Source organism: Salminus brasiliensis, chromosome 25, assembly GCF_030463535.1.
Source record: "Salminus brasiliensis chromosome 25, fSalBra1.hap2, whole genome shotgun sequence".
NCBI lineage: Eukaryota > Metazoa > Chordata > Actinopteri > Characiformes > Bryconidae > Salminus > Salminus brasiliensis.
Genome location: NC_132902.1, coordinates 13,694,683 through 13,713,413, shown reverse-complemented (window position 1 = coordinate 13,713,413; position 18,731 = coordinate 13,694,683). Strand labels below are relative to the sequence as shown.

The following is an 18,731-nucleotide window of genomic DNA, read 5'->3' as shown; positions in this document are numbered from 1 at the left end:
CTTGTCTTAAGGTTAACATAGAAGCTTGGTGCTCACTAGTTGATTGAGGTGCTGATTCAGGTGTAGTTTCAGGCCAGCTAGAAGTGTGAATTGCAGAGGAGGAGCCAAGTGCCTCCAATCTTGATAAATTAGGTGTGGAGCCACTCAGAAATCAGTGTGCTTGCTTTTTTTACTTGGGGTCATCTTTAGCTTGTAAGGTAGGCTGGTTTTAAATATACTTCTAACTAGATTCTGCTAACACTCTTGTCTTAAGGTTAACATAGAAGCTTGGTGCTCACTAGTTGATTGAGGTGCTGATTCAGGTGTAGTTTCAGGCCAGCTAGAAGTGTGAATTGCAGAGGAGGAGCCAAGTGCCTCCAATCTTGATAAATTAGGTGTGGAGCCACTCAGAAATCAGTGTGCTTGCTTTTTTTACTTGGGGTCATCTTTAGCTTGTAAGGTAGGCTGGTTTTAAATATACTTCTAACTAGATTCTGCTAACACTCTTGTCTTAAGGTTAACATAGAAGCTTGGTGCTCACTAGTTGATTGAGGTGCTGATTCAGGTGTAGTTTCAGGCCAGCTAGAAGTGTGAATTGCAGAGGAGGAGCCAAGTGCCTCCAATCTTGATAAATTAGGTGTGGAGCCACTCAGAAATCAGTGTGCTTGCTTTTTTTACTTGGGGTCATCTTTAGCTTGTAAGGTAGGCTGGTTTTAAATATACTTCTAACTAGATTCTGCTAACACTCTTGTCTTAAGGTTAACATAGAAGCTTGGTGCTCACTAGTTGATTGAGGTGCTGATTCAGGTGTAGTTTCAGGCCAGCTAGAAGTGTGAATTGCAGAGGAGGAGCCAAGTGCCTCCAATCTTGATAAATTAGGTGTGGAGCCACTCAGAAATCAGTGTGCTTGCTTTTTTTACTTGGGGTCATCTTTAGCTTGTAAGGTAGGCTGGTTTTAAATATACTTCTAACTAGATTCTGCTAACACTCTTGTCTTAAGGTTAACATAGAAGCTTGGTGCTCACTAGTTGATTGAGGTGCTGATTCAGGTGTAGTTTCAGGCCAGCTAGAAGTGTGAATTGCAGAGGAGGAGCCAAGTGCCTCCAATCTTGATAAATTAGGTGTGGAGCCACTCAGAAATCAGTGTGCTTGCTTTTTTTACTTGGGGTCATCTTTAGCTTGTAAGGTAGGCTGGTTTTAAATATACTTCTAACTAGATTCTGCTAACACTCTTGTCTTAAGGTTAACATAGAAGCTTGGTGCTCACTAGTTGATTGAGGTGCTGATTCAGGTGTAGTTTCAGGCCAGCTAGAAGTGTGAATTGCAGAGGAGGAGCCAAGTGCCTCCAATCTTGATAAATTAGGTGTGGAGCCACTCAGAAATCAGTGTGCTTGCTTTTTTTACTTGGGGTCATCTTTAGCTTGTAAGGTAGGCTGGTTTTAAATATACTTCTAACTAGATTCTGCTAACACTCTTGTCTTAAGGTTAACATAGAAGCTTGGTGCTCACTAGTTGATTGAGGTGCTGATTCAGGTGTAGTTTCAGGCCAGCTAGAAGTGTGAATTGCAGAGGAGGAGCCAAGTGCCTCCAATCTTGATAAATTAGGTGTGGAGCCACTCAGAAATCAGTGTGCTTGCTTTTTTTACTTGGGGTCATCTTTAGCTTGTAAGGTAGGCTGGTTTTAAATATACTTCTAACTAGATTCTGCTAACACTCTTGTCTTAAGGTTAACATAGAAGCTTGGTGCTCACTAGTTGATTGAGGTGCTGATTCAGGTGTAGTTTCAGGCCAGCTAGAAGTGTGAATTGCAGAGGAGGAGCCAAGTGCCTCCAATCTTGATAAATTAGGTGTGGAGCCACTCAGAAATCAGTGTGCTTGCTTTTTTTACTTGGGGTCATCTTTAGCTTGTAAGGTAGGCTGGTTTTAAATATACTTCTAACTAGATTCTGCTAACACTCTTGTCTTAAGGTTAACATAGAAGCTTGGTGCTCACTAGTTGATTGAGGTGCTGATTCAGGTGTAGTTTCAGGCCAGCTAGAAGTGTGAATTGCAGAGGAGGAGCCAAGTGCCTCCAATCTTGATAAATTAGGTGTGGAGCCACTCAGAAATCAGTGTGCTTGCTTTTTTTACTTGGGGTCATCTTTAGCTTGTAAGGTAGGCTGGTTTTAAATATACTTCTAACTAGATTCTGCTAACACTCTTGTCTTAAGGTTAACATAGAAGCTTGGTGCTCACTAGTTGATTGAGGTGCTGATTCAGGTGTAGTTTCAGGCCAGCTAGAAGTGTGAATTGCAGAGGAGGAGCCAAGTGCCTCCAATCTTGATAAATTAGGTGTGGAGCCACTCAGAAATCAGTGTGCTTGCTTTTTTTACTTGGGGTCATCTTTAGCTTGTAAGGTAGGCTGGTTTTAAATATACTTCTAACTAGATTCTGCTAACACTCTTGTCTTAAGGTTAACATAGAAGCTTGGTGCTCACTAGTTGATTGAGGTGCTGATTCAGGTGTAGTTTCAGGCCAGCTAGAAGTGTGAATTGCAGAGGAGGAGCCAAGTGCCTCCAATCTTGATAAATTAGGTGTGGAGCCACTCAGAAATCAGTGTGCTTGCTTTTTTTACTTGGGGTCATCTTTAGCTTGTAAGGTAGGCTGGTTTTAAATATACTTCTAACTAGATTCTGCTAACACTCTTGTCTTAAGGTTAACATAGAAGCTTGGTGCTCACTAGTTGATTGAGGTGCTGATTCAGGTGTAGTTTCAGGCCAGCTAGAAGTGTGAATTGCAGAGGAGGAGCCAAGTGCCTCCAATCTTGATAAATTAGGTGTGGAGCCACTCAGAAATCAGTGTGCTTGCTTTTTTTACTTGGGGTCATCTTTAGCTTGTAAGGTAGGCTGGTTTTAAATATACTTCTAACTAGATTCTGCTAACACTCTTGTCTTAAGGTTAACATAGAAGCTTGGTGCTCACTAGTTGATTGAGGTGCTGATTCAGGTGTAGTTTCAGGCCAGCTAGAAGTGTGAATTGCAGAGGAGGAGCCAAGTGCCTCCAATCTTGATAAATTAGGTGTGGAGCCACTCAGAAATCAGTGTGCTTGCTTTTTTTACTTGGGGTCATCTTTAGCTTGTAAGGTAGGCTGGTTTTAAATATACTTCTAACTAGATTCTGCTAACACTCTTGTCTTAAGGTTAACATAGAAGCTTGGTGCTCACTAGTTGATTGAGGTGCTGATTCAGGTGTAGTTTCAGGCCAGCTAGAAGTGTGAATTGCAGAGGAGGAGCCAAGTGCCTCCAATCTTGATAAATTAGGTGTGGAGCCACTCAGAAATCAGTGTGCTTGCTTTTTTTACTTGGGGTCATCTTTAGCTTGTAAGGTAGGCTGGTTTTAAATATACTTCTAACTAGATTCTGCTAACACTCTTGTCTTAAGGTTAACATAGAAGCTTGGTGCTCACTAGTTGATTGAGGTGCTGATTCAGGTGTAGTTTCAGGCCAGCTAGAAGTGTGAATTGCAGAGGAGGAGCCAAGTGCCTCCAATCTTGATAAATTAGGTGTGGAGCCACTCAGAAATCAGTGTGCTTGCTTTTTTTACTTGGGGTCATCTTTAGCTTGTAAGGTAGGCTGGTTTTAAATATACTTCTAACTAGATTCTGCTAACACTCTTGTCTTAAGGTTAACATAGAAGCTTGGTGCTCACTAGTTGATTGAGGTGCTGATTCAGGTGTAGTTTCAGGCCAGCTAGAAGTGTGAATTGCAGAGGAGGAGCCAAGTGCCTCCAATCTTGATAAATTAGGTGTGGAGCCACTCAGAAATCAGTGTGCTTGCTTTTTTTACTTGGGGTCATCTTTAGCTTGTAAGGTAGGCTGGTTTTAAATATACTTCTAACTAGATTCTGCTAACACTCTTGTCTTAAGGTTAACATAGAAGCTTGGTGCTCACTAGTTGATTGAGGTGCTGATTCAGGTGTAGTTTCAGGCCAGCTAGAAGTGTGAATTGCAGAGGAGGAGCCAAGTGCCTCCAATCTTGATAAATTAGGTGTGGAGCCACTCAGAAATCAGTGTGCTTGCTTTTTTTACTTGGGGTCATCTTTAGCTTGTAAGGTAGGCTGGTTTTAAATATACTTCTAACTAGATTCTGCTAACACTCTTGTCTTAAGGTTAACATAGAAGCTTGGTGCTCACTAGTTGATTGAGGTGCTGATTCAGGTGTAGTTTCAGGCCAGCTAGAAGTGTGAATTGCAGAGGAGGAGCCAAGTGCCTCCAATCTTGATAAATTAGGTGTGGAGCCACTCAGAAATCAGTGTGCTTGCTTTTTTTACTTGGGGTCATCTTTAGCTTGTAAGGTAGGCTGGTTTTAAATATACTTCTAACTAGATTCTGCTAACACTCTTGTCTTAAGGTTAACATAGAAGCTTGGTGCTCACTAGTTGATTGAGGTGCTGATTCAGGTGTAGTTTCAGGCCAGCTAGAAGTGTGAATTGCAGAGGAGGAGCCAAGTGCCTCCAATCTTGATAAATTAGGTGTGGAGCCACTCAGAAATCAGTGTGCTTGCTTTTTTTACTTGGGGTCATCTTTAGCTTGTAAGGTAGGCTGGTTTTAAATATACTTCTAACTAGATTCTGCTAACACTCTTGTCTTAAGGTTAACATAGAAGCTTGGTGCTCACTAGTTGATTGAGGTGCTGATTCAGGTGTAGTTTCAGGCCAGCTAGAAGTGTGAATTGCAGAGGAGGAGCCAAGTGCCTCCAATCTTGATAAATTAGGTGTGGAGCCACTCAGAAATCAGTGTGCTTGCTTTTTTTACTTGGGGTCATCTTTAGCTTGTAAGGTAGGCTGGTTTTAAATATACTTCTAACTAGATTCTGCTAACACTCTTGTCTTAAGGTTAACATAGAAGCTTGGTGCTCACTAGTTGATTGAGGTGCTGATTCAGGTGTAGTTTCAGGCCAGCTAGAAGTGTGAATTGCAGAGGAGGAGCCAAGTGCCTCCAATCTTGATAAATTAGGTGTGGAGCCACTCAGAAATCAGTGTGCTTGCTTTTTTTACTTGGGGTCATCTTTAGCTTGTAAGGTAGGCTGGTTTTAAATATACTTCTAACTAGATTCTGCTAACACTCTTGTCTTAAGGTTAACATAGAAGCTTGGTGCTCACTAGTTGATTGAGGTGCTGATTCAGGTGTAGTTTCAGGCCAGCTAGAAGTGTGAATTGCAGAGGAGGAGCCAAGTGCCTCCAATCTTGATAAATTAGGTGTGGAGCCACTCAGAAATCAGTGTGCTTGCTTTTTTTACTTGGGGTCATCTTTAGCTTGTAAGGTAGGCTGGTTTTAAATATACTTCTAACTAGATTCTGCTAACACTCTTGTCTTAAGGTTAACATAGAAGCTTGGTGCTCACTAGTTGATTGAGGTGCTGATTCAGGTGTAGTTTCAGGCCAGCTAGAAGTGTGAATTGCAGAGGAGGAGCCAAGTGCCTCCAATCTTGATAAATTAGGTGTGGAGCCACTCAGAAATCAGTGTGCTTGCTTTTTTTACTTGGGGTCATCTTTAGCTTGTAAGGTAGGCTGGTTTTAAATATACTTCTAACTAGATTCTGCTAACACTCTTGTCTTAAGGTTAACATAGAAGCTTGGTGCTCACTAGTTGATTGAGGTGCTGATTCAGGTGTAGTTTCAGGCCAGCTAGAAGTGTGAATTGCAGAGGAGGAGCCAAGTGCCTCCAATCTTGATAAATTAGGTGTGGAGCCACTCAGAAATCAGTGTGCTTGCTTTTTTTACTTGGGGTCATCTTTAGCTTGTAAGGTAGGCTGGTTTTAAATATACTTCTAACTAGATTCTGCTAACACTCTTGTCTTAAGGTTAACATAGAAGCTTGGTGCTCACTAGTTGATTGAGGTGCTGATTCAGGTGTAGTTTCAGGCCAGCTAGAAGTGTGAATTGCAGAGGAGGAGCCAAGTGCCTCCAATCTTGATAAATTAGGTGTGGAGCCGCTACAGACGTGCACGTCTGTAGCGGTTTGTTAGACGTCATGACTCCTAGCTAGAATATCTGCTGCGACAACTTTTTTACTCAACTCTATTCTGTTGTACTTGAAGATGTGCTTTGCAATTCCTGTCCTCACCTCTGACAGCAGCCGGAGGTGCAGATACCGATGCAGACGCTGCAATTCCGGTAACCTCATTTACCCACCTTGTTCTAATACCAATGTGATGGTAACTGGGGGACTGTGGAATTGCCAGTCTGCAGTGCAGAAGGCAGATTTCATCTCAGCTTTTGCTTCTGCTCGGTCTCTAAACTTCCTGGCACTGACTGAGACGTGGATCACCCCGGACAACTCTGCAACTCCAGCTGCCTTGTCGTCTGCCTTTGCCTTTTCCCACTCTCCACGAAGGACTGGCAGGGGCGGCGGCACCGGTTTACTTCTCTCTCCTCGGTGGCGCTTCACCCCGCTCTCTTTTTCTAATCTTGACATTTCCTCTTTTGAATACCATGCTGTTACTGTCTCTTCTCCCACTAGACTTCTCATCATTGTTCTCTATCGTCCTCCTGGTCCTTTGGGCAGTTTCATTGATGAACTGGATGTTCTCTTGAGTGGACTCCCTGTTGACGCCCCACTTATTCTACTTGGCGACTTCAACCTTCCATCAGAGAAACTCCAGTCTTCATGCCTTCTCCCAATCCTATCCTCTTTTGATCTCGCGTTCAACCAGTCTGCACCAACACACAGAGCAGGTAACACTCTGGACCTGATCTTCAGCAGACCTGTCCCTGCTCTGGACGTGGCTGTGACTCCTTTGGACTTCTCTGATCACCACTTTCTCTCCTTCTCACTCCCCCTCTCTGCTCCTTCAACTACCACTTCTGCAAGTTCTTCCACTCTTCACCGCAATCTTCACTCTGTTTCCCCCTCAGCTCTTGCCTCTACTGTCCTGACCACTCTTCCCCATCTCGAATCTTTCTCCTCTCTCCCTCTTGAAACTGCTACAGACACTCTCCTCTCTTCTATCTCCACCTCTGTCGACCTTCTCTGCCCTTTCTCCCCTAGGTCAGCAAATTCTTCTCCACCTTCCCCGTGGCTGTCAGATGTTCTCCGCAACAACCGTAGAGAGCTAAGACTGGCTGAAAGGAAGTGGCGGAAGTCACAACACGACTCCGACCTCCACTCCTATCAGTCTCTTCTCTCCAGGTTTAGAACGGAAGTTGCTGCCGCCAAAGCATCTTACTACAGGGGGAAATTGGAATCCTCTGCATCTGACCCACGCAAACTATTCACCATCTTCTCCTCTCTCCTCAACCCTCCTACTCCCCCACCTCCCACTACCCTGTCTGCAGACGATTTTGTCTCCTTCTTTGAAGAAAAGGTTGACAAGATCCGCCGATCCTTCCCCCCTGCCTCTACCCCCCTCTCTAGACACTGCCCTCCTCCTCCCTCTTCTCTGACTTGCTTCTCTCCTCTTTCCACAGATGACCTCCTACATCTTCTCACCTCCAATAATCCTACCACCTGTCCACTAGACCCTATTCCATCCCCTCTGTTCCAAACAATCGCTCCAAACCTCCTCCCCTTCATCTCCTCTATCATAAACAGCTCTTTGTCATCAGGTCAGGTACCATCGGCCTTCAAGTCTGCCAGAGTCGTGCCCATCCTAAAGAAACCAACTCTAGACAGCTTGGACATCGGCAACTACAGACCTATCTCTCTTCTCTCTTTCCTCTCAAAGATTCTCGAACGTTCCGTCTACAACCAACTGTCTCTCTTTCTCACTCTGAACAATCTTCAGGACCCCCACCAGTCTGGCTTCAAAGCTGCACACTCTACTGAAACTGCTCTCATTGCAGTTACAGAGAAGCTCCATGCAGCTAAAGCTGCCAGACTGTCCTCGGTTCTGATCCTTCTTGACCTCTCCGCAGCTTTTGACACAGTGGACCACAAGATCCTCCTGTCTATCCTTGCCGGTCTTGGAATTACCGGCTCTGCATGGCAATGGTTCGCATCATACCTGCAGGGACGCTCATACCAGGTAACGTGGCAGGGCGACACGTCCGCTCCTTGTAGTCTCTCCACTGGCGTTCCACAAGGCTCAGTTCTTGGTCCTCTTCTTTTCTCACTATACACCCACTCTCTTGGTAAAGTGATCTCCTCCCATGGATTCTCTTACCACTGCTACGCCGACGACACTCAACTCATGCTCTCTTTCCCACCGTCTGACACACAGGTCTCCACCCGTATCTCAGCATGCCTCGCCGACGTCTCGTCTTGGATGGCGGCTCACCACCTCAAACTCAACCCCAGCAAGACGGAGTTGCTGTACATCCCGGGAACTGCTGGACCAAGAAACGATCTTGCCATCACCTTCGAGAACTCACTGGTCACTCCTTCTACTGAAGCCCGAAGCCTTGGTGTAGTGATGGATGATCAGTTATCGTTCTCAAGTCATGTTGCAAACGTAACTCGGTCCTGCAGATTTCTTCTGTACAACATCCGGAGAATTCGACCCTTCCTCTCTAGAGAGGCCACCCAGGTGCTTGTTCAGTCTCTCGTCACTTCCAGACTTGACTACTGCAACTCTCTTCTGGCTGGTCTCCCTCTGCGCACCATCAGGCCCCTGCAACTCATCCAGAATGCAGCGGCACGGGTCGTCTTCAATGTCCCTAAATTCAGCCATGTCACTCCACTGCTGCGTTCTCTCCACTGGCTTCCTGTAGCTGCCCGCATCAGATTTAAAACCCTGACGCTGGCCTACAAAGCCAAGAACGGACCAGCCCCTCCGTATCTGATGGCAATGGTCAAAAGCCGATCCGCACCAAGAGCCCTTCGAGCTTCAAGTACGGCTCGGCTCGACCCACCATCCCTCAAAATCCGCGGAAGACAAGCGTCCAGGCTTTTTTCTGTCCTGGCACCAAAGTGGTGGAACGAGCTGCCCCTGGATGTCCGAACGGCCGAGTCGCTCGCTGTCTTCAAACGCAGACTGAAGACCCACCTCTTCAGAGAGTACTTGGACGAATAGTTCTATGGTTGCCTTATTGTATTGTGTTTAGTAATGTCTAAGCTTGGAGGTATCTTTTGTATTAGTCTATTCTAACTAGCTGAGGTTTTCTTGGGTAAATAGCAAAGCACTTTGTAAGTCGCTCTGGATAAGAGCGTCTGCTAAATGCCATAAATGTAAATGTAAATGTAAATGTATTCAGCGACAAGTGAGGTCAGAATGTTGGATGATCACCACCTCACCTCATGCCCAACTCATCCCATAAGCACTGGTTGGAGCACCATCATTCCAGAGGACACAGCTCCACAGGTCAATGCTAGGGGGCTTTACACCCCTCTAGCCCACGTCTGGCATTAGTCATTAGGCATTAGGTGCCTACATACAATGAATAGAATGTAAAGGAACAACTGATTCCAGACCACCAGAATTACTTTGTCAAAGTAAAAAAACACCAAAAATTGAAATACAAGGTTTAGGCATGGCAGCACTGACATGTCTCACTAAACTGTTTATATGGAATGGACTGCTTACCCCATTCATTTCCACAACAGCCATGAAATGCAGCACTGTAATCACCAAAATGAGTGTCTGGGGCGAATGACAGCATGACGTGTTGAAGAGACATAACACCCAGGTTCATGTTATGGGGCTGAATCTACTGAAGTGTATTCATGTGAAGACAAAAAGGAAAGTGCCCTAAGAGTACAAGTGATGTATAGTCTGCATCAGTCTGCAAAAACTCTTGTGGTCTGAGCATTGCATTGGAGTTACAGTACAGGGAATAATGTAATCCGCTGTGGAACACCACAGTTTAAGTGTTTAGTGTCATGGAGGTCTCACAGCTGCATGGTTGTAGTCATGAGAGCAAGTTTTCAACTTCAAGAGACTAATTTATCCCCAGACTGACCTCCAAGGTTTCTCATGCACACCACATGATGTGGTATCATAGTCACATGGAATGGTAAGGTACAGCAGAGCTGGATTATGAAATGAGGCGGTAACATGTGTCAGCCTGTTATTATGTCTCCGAAAAACAGACATCATGCAGTTTCGCCATCGTTAAAACCTTCAGTTATAACCTGCAACCTGGAGACTGTGTTGCTAGGGGTGGGTAATAAGATTACACTGGCTGTTACTTATAGGCTCTCTATAATTGGTGTAAACAACTGCCTTACTGCATCTTCCCTGGACACTCATGATCAGTACTCTCTATGAAACCATGTTTTTTTTTTCTTCCCCTCCTGTGTGAGGTAAACCCCTACTAAGTCACACAAGCGTGGGAAAGTCAAGCGGACCAAAGCGTAGCGTCCGTAACTGCAACAGTGACTTCTCACACACAGCGTCTAAACCCAAACACTGGGACAGGTGTGTGAGACTAGAGGCAGCAGTGATAGCAGGAAGTTACTCCCTTGAAGTAAAATCCATTCCATTCGACACCCTGTATGTGTGTGTGGGAGTGTGTGTAGGGTGGAAATATCCCACAAGACAGGGAGGAAGGAAGTATTCAACAAGGCAGAGGGAGAGGCAGGTTTGGAAGGGGAACATTCCTCTACAGAGCTCAAGAAGTCAAATCTGAACACACCTGAACACGGAGTACTTTTTGGCAGGGATGAACTGATATGGAATTCCTGGGCCTTTTCTTTTATTTATATTACCAGGAAAATGTCATCAAGATTACAAATCTCCTTTACAGGAGCGTCCTGACCAATCCTAACATGTTGCAGCCAACCGCTATACACTACACTTCAATACAGTTTCAGGGAAAAAAAAAAAAAAAAGTCAGTAATCCCTTTGGAATCACCTGGATTTCTGCATTGAAGACTACTAAATTGTGGTCTGATCCTTCTTCAAGTCACAATTCTAGACAAACACACTCTAGCATAATATAAAATCTAATAGTTTGGGCACCCTAAGCATTGCAAAGGCTTCATTGGTAAATCAGGCCTGAGGCACGTCACCAGTTGCAATTAGGAACTGTCAGCTGAATCAAATTTCCAAGCTCTATACATTCTCAGACTCCTCAAAGCTTGTAGCAACGTTCATAAAGCATAGGCTCCTCTAAGCAAGTATCTGAAGATCTGAAACCGAAAGTAATTGATGGCCTCAAGGCACAGAGGAAGGCTATAAGAAGCTTTTCAGCCTGTGGTTTCTACAATGTGGACTGTTGTAAAACGGCTCTTCAGGGGAACTGTCGAAGGAGGTCAAGATAAGATCTGAAAGACTGAGAAAACTCTGGGAGAACTGCTAGTCTTCTTGCATGAAATCAATTAAAAAGCAATTAAATAATGCTCTATTCTAGTTTAGCCAAAAACCTGCGACCTTGTCACAAAACTCAATGCTTAAATTATACAGAATATCTAAAGAAGCCAGGTGAGTTTTGGTGACAAGTGCTGAGGACTGATGAAGTCTGACGAAGCCCAGTATCAGCAAAGAACACCATGCCAAGTGTGAAGCATAGAGGTGGATCTACCACATTTTGGTGTTGTATTGCTGCCAGTGGCACGGGCAATATTGCACAAGCTGAGGGAAGAATGAATTCCACAAAATACCAGCAGAACGTATCTGTAAAAAGGTTGACAAAATAAAAGCTTTGCAAACTAGATGCAAATGCATTTGGCAAACAAGTGTTATGGTTCAATATGCATCAATTCAAGCACAATCAAAAATATGGTTGCCATTAATTGTTGCAACTCCTTTACTGGCTTAATACTAATAGTTAGTGATGTCACAGATCACAAAACTCACAGTTCAGATCGGATCAGAGATTGAGTCATGGATTGGATCATTTTTCATTTTTTGGATTAGAAAAAGCATTTTGTGTTACTGCATCTTTTTCATTAGTGACTTTCGGCATGTTTTCACTGCAGCTGTGAACAATATATCAAAACCTTTACATTTACAAAACGGCAAATACGCATCCTATTAATTGTAATACTAATAATTGTAATACTCCAGCAGGTCATGTTTTTCTTTTTCTTTAATGTATTGTGAAATTAACATTTTGTGAATCCAGTATCATAATGAATTACTATGAACCTTGGTTAGTCTAGTCTGCACCCTGGCAGCATTCTCAGGGTGAAAGCCATCGTAGAGATGTAAAGTGAAAGAGAGAGTAAGAGTGCCTGTATTCCTCCAAGAAATAAGGACAACCCTAAACTGGTGAAGGCATAGCCTACAGGGGTGTGTGTGTATGTGTACAGAGAGGTGAATCCAGTTCAAACATGCGTCAGCAGATTTGCTGCATAATAACAGAAATGTCCATCCTTAAAGGATTCAGCAAACACACATGCTCAGCTAGTAGCTTTTGGATAAAGTTCAACTGTTCTCACACCTGCTTCTGCTACAGCCGAGCTTCATTAACAAGAGATCTAACTGAATAGGCCAATCCCATAAACTGTCAAGAAACACCTGTGGAGTCCATGCCTCCCCTATGCCAGCAGCAAGGTCTAAAAGTATAACAAAGCCTGCTTCATAAAAAAGCCCTGCAGTGGACCTCCACATTGCGCTGCTCCAGGATCCAACCAGCTAACTGCTGTAATAAAACTACACAGGTTTTCTTTCAGTACTGCACACTCATGTAAACACACAGACCCATTTTCGCATGCTTGTGAATTCCTGTGTGTTGTGCCTCAATGCCGGCAGCCTAGTCCTGGCAGATGTTCCAGAAAAAGTCCATGTTCATTACAATGGTATCTGTCAAAGCAGTGGGATATACAAAATTTGACAGCAAATGAACAGTCAGTTCTTGAAGTAAGTGTTTGAAGAATGAGTGAGCATAACGGATCCGAGACACACTGAGCCAAATTGTGACGGCTGGCTCGTGAGAGCATTCCCAAAGCAGTAGGTCTTGTGGGGTGTTTCCAGTATGCAGCGGTCAGCACAGACAAAAAGTGCTCTAAGGAAGAACAACCGGTAACCTGGTGACTGGGTAATGGGCACCCACCTCACAACTTACAGGACTTAATCAGCATCTGCTGCTAACTTCTTGGTTCTAGATAGCACAGTACGCCTTCAGAGGTCCTGCAGATTCCACGGCTCAGCGGGCGAGTTATGTTAGGTGGCACAAAGGTGACCTACACAATATCAGGCATGCTTTTTAATGTTTAAGGTGTAGTCTGAAGTAGAGTAGAATTTGTGTAGCGTATACTGTATAGTGTAGTGTAGAATTAAAGAATACAATGACTTCAAGTCAGCTATAGAACTGAACCTCAACAGGCCCTGAACAGATCTGTGTACCAGACAACAGAAATATTTACCCAAGCTATGGCATACTGGCTGCAAACTCTCTGTCCAGCCTGCAAAGTGTTTGCTTCCTCCATTTTCCAACCATGTTGTCCACTTGTTGACTGTAATAACCGTTATTTTTTTTCAATCAGTAATATAAACTCAACTGTAATTCCCACTGAAACAGCAATAAATTACAGAATTACAGAGAAATATAGGACAGCTTTGCAATAGATCCTAGCTCAGAATTTAGCAGTGTTAAAACAACAAACCTCACATCAAGAAAATGACAGTCCAGTTTGGAATTACTTTGAGTTTCTAAGAGAAATTAGGGGCCGGTAAATGGATTGGGGCTTAAATTGATATAAAAGGGAATAAGCAGTATGAAAGCAACGAATCACCTCTGAACTTTTAATGACTCGACTGTTAATGACAAAAGAACAGCAAAACATGAGCATCACAAGTCTGAGGATGTTTCTGGATGTCTATATGTTTAAAGAGACAAGGTCAAGGTGACCTCTCGAGTCTGTCTCTTATTAGTACTTGCAGTGTTTAAGAACTGTGCTGGAGTTTATACAGTAAAGCATGCACTGTTTGTCACATACTCTCTTGCATAAAGGTTTGACTGCCCCTGATCAAATTACATGTGCTGTAAGTGTAAATAAGGTCACATCCTCTACAGACACATACTTCAGCACATTCTAAAGCATACATAATCTTTAATTGCTCTTTATTGAACATTGTTAAATGTGTTAAAAGGTTCAAATATATAATGTTGAATAAGGGTAAATTTGCATAATAAATAGAAAGTGTTTGATCACTTATTTATCAAGGACTCCAAACTTTTACACAAGGCCTATGTACAGAGGCCTGCTATCACTGATTTAATCATAAGACTAAAAAAAAATACTACACACCCATACTACCAACTTGTTATATTTATATATTTTTTTATATATAAATATATATAAATATATATATATTACATTACATTACACACACACACATACACACACACTGGATAACTGAGTCAGTGTATATATATTCAGTATATTTATATATAGACTCAGTTATCCACAGTGACATATATTTGTCTGGCTGTGGAATTGAATTCTAGTCTCTCACCAGAACTGCAGTGGTGTTACTCACTCCAAATGCTAATGGGGTCCAATCAAACAGAACAAGTTTTTTTTCCAAAATGTTTTTTTGGACAGCTAAGTTATCCTTGAACTTCAGTTGGTTCAGGTTTATGCAACAGGTCCTCCTAGGCCAGATTTCATAGCGGACATTTGGTGTAACACAGCGTATTCTATGAGGCATGATCTTGACCTCATGTTTGTAGCACTAGTACAAATCATGAGCAAATTACAGCCCTTTTTTCACCAGGCAGAGCCGTAACCTCGCTGGAGTATTCAGACCAGAGACAAAACGAGTGGAGCTAGAAAGGGTGACCACTAATTGGTCAAATGCAACCCTCACAGATTCATCATGTGTAGTCACTCCAGTCAGATGGCCACTGTTTCCACAAATGGCTGTCTTTGACATTTTGAGTAAATGCGGAGTAAAAAAATAAATAAATAAAAAACAAACAAGCTCCTCCGCTGATGCTGCTGCTGCTGTTTGTGTTTACTGTTAACACCAGTGTCACATGGGAAAGCATTGCACCACCACAAAGGAAACACAAAGCAGAAATGAGTTTGAACACTCCTCAAAAATCAACAAAATGCACTCATTAGACCTCTCTGAGACGGTCTGGGTGTGGTCTTAATATTCTAATGAATGTGCGTGACCAATAACCCTCCATCACTGGGCATTACAATTGTTGGTTTACATAACAAGAATCTCACTCTGCCCACGCAAAAGGTATGTCCCCTGACTAAACCCCTGGCTCTCTCTCTCGCAGAACTACGCAGAGCTACACAGACCCGCGCTCTGCCCACTCGGTGAAGAGCAACCTGTCTAACCCCTGGCTCTCACAGAGCCTCAAAGCCAGGGTTTAGCCTGGCTTCTCCTTGCGGTGTAGCAGAGGGCTGGATCTGTGCAAATTGCCTTCTGAGAGAAGTTACTGAAGCTGTCCTCAGTGAAATATTTACTATATATGCTGTTCAATGACTAACTCAAAAAAAACCTATCCAGGATTTACATGATGATTCCTTAAAGGTCAGGAACTTTATCCACTTTCCTGTTGAATGGAAACCCAAGGAAAATGCACACACACAGAATGCTAGCATAATAATAATGGGTGAATGAACCTCAGACATACCAAACACGCTGATAGCTGGATAGCCACGATGCTTTCAGGTTGCTGGGTGGAGCGGTCAGGGTTATGCTGTTGTAAATCTGATCCCTTTAAGGACTGCCAATTCTACACAGTAGACATTTATTAAACTTTGGGAAGATATTCATAGGACATACTTTGTACATTTACACTGGGGAACCTGAAGAGCCGGATTAACTTCATTAGAAAATTTACATATAGGTTCCCAGGGGCTTTAAGCTTTCTTTCCTCGTGTTTAACCAACACACACGATCATATAGCGCTTCTTTTTTTGTATCTGCTACAATGCAAATCTAAAAAGCAGGCCTACATAAATCGCCAGCCTATAACCTATAAGCCTATACCGTTAGCATTCTTTTCAGACAGTCCCCGTGAGGTTACGCCCGTGAGGAGAATGTCTAGAATCTAGACATTCAACTGAGAAGGTATAACAGTTAGAGGAGCTGGTGGAGAGCCTGTTGCTCGCTGATGTCTTCATGTCCTGTGTTTGAGGAGCAATCTCTGAGCCTCATTTTGCTGGGAGCGTACAGCAGAAGATAAGACCTCGCTGCTGTCTGATTTCCCTCGCCTGCATTCTGCCTAAAACACCCATTTCCTGTGCTGAAGTTAACAAGGGAAATATTAGTTTAGACAGAAGACAGAGCACAGTTACTGGCACCAGCACTATCATCGCTTGCCTTGGCTCGGTGACACATGGAGAGTTAATGCTATAGGAGCTTTTCCAGCTGATGCTGCGGATGAACAGACTATGAGCACCTAATGAAAATGTGCAGCAACTGTACTGTGGCTATTTTACTGTTCTTTGGAGTAGTAATTTCAGTATTACTGTCAAAACAAACTCTCCAATACTCCCAAGAGCCTCTTTTGAGGGTTGGGGTGGGCAATAGCACAATATTTTATCGATTTGTATCATGATAAATGATATTATCGTGATATCGTGCCACTCGATATATCGTTTCGGCTTTATCGGCATCGCAATGTGTGCATGCACACAGTCACATCGCGCCTCCCTCAAACATCCCTCGATACAAAAGGAAACTTCCCATTGTTTTAACATGACATATCTACCAGAGGTAGATCATCAATACACAATACAGTGCATTATTAATATCATGACATGTTGGATTACTGACGTCTGGAGAAATCTTGGGTGACACTTCCTGTATTTTTATATTACAATCTATCTCACAGGACAACACAATACTGCAATGTCAGTTTTTTCCAAAATTGCAAAGCGCCATAGTAATACACAGTATGCTTTTCTTAGCATATTGAAGAACTCATCAGTGCTTACAGAACACTGATCAACTGCAAGTTTCATTACAAACAATTCATCAAAAATTCAAAGTGCAGCACATGTTGAATAGCGGTCACTTCTGATGCATCTGGTCTGTGATAAGATGTGCTGTGATAAATATTATGCACACTATCATATCACCATATTTTAACATATTGCCCACCCCTATCTGAGGCTCTCATCTGCCTTCTTTTGAGGAAATCACTGTAAATCCGCTAAAACCTAAGCATCTGCAAATATTCCGTTGGCGACACGCAAAAACTAAGTATCTCAAGAATGGCAACTATTACAGCAAAATAAATAACCTTCTTACGCTTCAATGGAAGTCAATGGAAAGACTGTATTCTTGTCATTTTGGAGCATTTCTATTGGTCCGTTATTAATAAAATTCGTAGAGAACGTAGAGAACAACTGCTAGATTCACATTAAAAAGTCAAAAAGTGAAAAGTGCAAAGATTCATAAGCTCATTAAAACAGATTTACATTTACATTTAAAGCATTTAGCAGACGCTCTTATCCAGAGCGACTTACAAAGAGCTTTGCTATTTACCCAGGAAAACCTCAGCTAGTTAGAATAGACTAATAGCTCAAAGATACCTCTAAGCTTTAGACATTACTAAACACAAGACAATAAGGTGACCATAGTACTCATTATTCGCTATTTGTCTATATAAGTACTCTTGGAAGAGGTGGGTCTTCAGTCTGTGTTTGAAGACAGCGAGCGTTGGACTCGGCTGGGGAAGCTCGTTCCACCACTTTGGTGCAGGACAGAAAAAAAAGCCTGGACGCTCGTCTTCCGTGGATTTTGAGGGATGGCGGGTCGGGTCGAGCCGAGCCGTACTTGAAGCTCGAAGGGCTCTTGGTGCGGATCAGCTTTTGACCAATGCCATCAAGTACGGGTCACAGCCATTTTCATCAGATCACAGCCATTTTTTCTAATATGTATATTTGATCAGAATTGATAAAGTACATGATTAACACATAAAACATCAAAAATCGAATTAATTCATGAGCTAACAACGTAAAACCGAACCGGAACCGAGTCTGGAGCGATGTATCGCTTCGCCCCTAGCGAGTGTAACCCCCGATAACTACCGAGGGTTCAGGTTCACAGCTCTGTCAGGACGAGGTCTGAAGCTCGTCCAAGCTCAAAGACAGACCAGCAGAAATGTTGCCGGTTAACGAGTGTGTGAGAGACACGCTCTGTCCAGCGTTTCAGTGAAATCCTGGGGCATTTTACAGCGCTCTCCACCGCGGAGGACTGTGAGGCCAACCCCGGGCTGAAGAAGCGGCCGGAGGGGAAAGGGGAACCGCTCCGTTTCATCACTGTTTTTAGGGGAAGTTTGAGCTGTTCGCTTTAAATATCCGACAAAAACAAGCTCCCTTCTCCAAAACCCAAATATATAAATATATCAAACACCATCAGTCGACCTGCTTTACACTGACCGGAGACATTCAGCTTTCAGTTAGTGTGTGAGAATGGGAGAGCGGAGCTCACCTGAAGGCTCGAGCCGCAAACTGACTGTAGGAGCTCCTTCTTCAATCGCCATGTCTCTCTCTCTCTCTTTCTCTTTCTCTCTCTCTCTCTCTCACCGAAGACGCGTTTCCCCCAGTTCTTCACCTCTTGCTCACACACTCGCGCTCAAACAGCCACACACACACACACACACACACTTATGCCCAGCGTCCTCAGCGCGCGCAAACCAACAGGCTACTGAGCTGAACTGAGCTGAAGGGACGGTGCAGCATCCGCGCGACCGCGCGCGACCCCACGTGCTTGAGGCGCGTTCACGTCAAAAATAACTCAGAACTCTGTACACTGTATCATGTAAAAGCAGAGCTGAGGTTATTATAAACACATATTAGTGTAATGTCTTACTTTATTATATCTTGATATGATTAAAAAATATATATATATAAAGATTTATTCAATAATTTTAACGAATTTAAATGACTGAAATGTGTGGAGCAGTAGAAAATAAAT

The 18,731-nt window shown here is 43.3% G+C and overlaps 1 protein-coding gene across 5 annotated transcripts in view; it reads right to left on the bottom strand.

Annotated features, from left to right (window-relative positions):
- Nucleotides 1-18,449, bottom strand: part of adcy7 (adenylate cyclase 7) — a 96,426-nt gene extending 77,977 nt beyond the window's left edge. For all 5 annotated transcript variants that reach the window (XM_072671063.1, XM_072671065.1, XM_072671066.1 and 2 more), the window contains exon 1: nucleotides 18,246-18,449. The gene's annotated coding sequence lies outside the window, so the exon portion shown is untranslated. The remainder of the gene's footprint in view (nucleotides 1-18,245) is intronic.
- Nucleotides 18,450-18,731: the final 282 nt, after the last annotated feature.